This window comes from Nannospalax galili, unplaced genomic scaffold, assembly GCF_000622305.1.
Source record: "Nannospalax galili isolate Female #2095 unplaced genomic scaffold, S.galili_v1.0 scaffold1687, whole genome shotgun sequence".
NCBI classification, from domain to species: Eukaryota; Metazoa; Chordata; class Mammalia; order Rodentia; family Spalacidae; genus Nannospalax; species Nannospalax galili.
In genome coordinates, this window is record NW_008357037.1 from 440,243 (window position 1) to 441,871 (window position 1,629).

A 1,629-nucleotide genomic window follows, 5' to 3' on the forward strand; every position below is an offset into this window, starting at 1 on the left:
GTAAGCCCACTTGTAACAAGCCCATCTTTTCCATCTGGGCATTGACTGCTCTAAGATCTTGGAGGAGTCTGTATTTCCCTGATTTCTTTTTGATAACAAATATTGGGGTATTATGTTTACTGAGAGAGGGCTCGATGTGGCCAAGCCTCAAGGCTTCAGCTACCAAATTTTTGAGGGCAGATAATTTAGGTTCTATTATAGGCCACTGGTCCACCCAAATGGCATCATTAGAGAGCCAGGTGATGGGGATCAGCTTGGGGGCCAAGATTGGAGTCGATCCTGGGTGGGCAGTGGCCGTTAGGATTGGGGATGTTGGGCAAGGTGTTGTCCTTTCCCTGATAGTCCCAAGTTATCATGGAGCATGATATCATCATAAAAGGCATGGTCATCCATGGTAAGGACTGCGCCCATGTCCTCTAGGACGTCTTGGCCCCATAAGTTATGGGGAAGGTCCGCTACTATGGGGGCCCTGGTTCCCATCCAAGTCCTCCCAATATACTAGACGTGTGACCAGCTTGGTATCTTGTTTTCCGCCAACTCCTTTTATTGGTCAGCCTGGCCGGTATTTCCAATGAGGGAATTTAAGGGATTCAGTTTCTGATATAATGGTGACATCAGCCCCTGTGTCTACTAGGCCCTTTATGGCAGTTCCATTTAGGAACAGGGTCATTAGTGGGGAGTGGTTGAGGATTTGGAGAGTCCATAATATCTGTCTCGTTTCCCCTCTTGCGGGCGGGGCTGAGGGGCGCCCCAGGTGGAGTTTAAAGGAGCTGAGTCCGGTTGAGGCTGTGACCTACAGTCTTTAGCCCAATGGAACCCTCTTTTGCACTCAGTCTTGGGGTGGGCTGTACCTCTTGGCAGTGGCTACGAAAGTGGCCAAGCCCCCCACAGTTCCAGCAGCCTTCCCATGCACCAAAGTGGGCGGGTTTTCCTTGAGACAAAAGAGTCTTGAAGGAGGTGGTCAAAGCCTCAATAGGGCCTGCCCTAGGGCCCAAGTCTCTAGTAGCAAGTACCCATTTGTGAATGTTATCATTGCGGACAGGAGCAATAGCATTACGAGTAGGGATGTTTAGTCCCTCCCAAGTTAATTGTTTGATAAGCACGGCTGGGTCCAGACTCCACCCTCTGCTCTACTGTCTCGTGACATGGTGAGGAAGTCCATGAAGGACTCCCCTCACTGTTGAATCAAATTACGGAAAAAGACTTGTGGGTCATGGGGGGAGCAACACTTAAGGGCTGTCTTAGTTTGTTCTTCATTGCTGTGACAAAACACTCTGACCACTACCAACTTGGGGAGGAAAGGGTTTATTTGTCTTACATCTCCCAGGTCGCACGCAGTTCATCAGGGAGCCCAAGGTAGGAACTCAGGGTAGGAACCTGGAGGCAGGAGCTGGAGCATAGGCCATGGAGGAACGCTGCTTACAGGCTTGCTCTCTTGGCCCCTGCTCAGCCTGCTTTCTTATGCAACACAGGCCCACCTGCCCAGGGGTGGCACCACCCACAGTGGGCTGGGCCCTCCCACATCACTCATCAAGAAAATGCCCCTCAGACATGACACAGGCCAGTCCAATAGAGGCAATTCCCCGATGGAGGCTCCCTCAACCCAGGTGTGTCAAGTTAACACTAAAG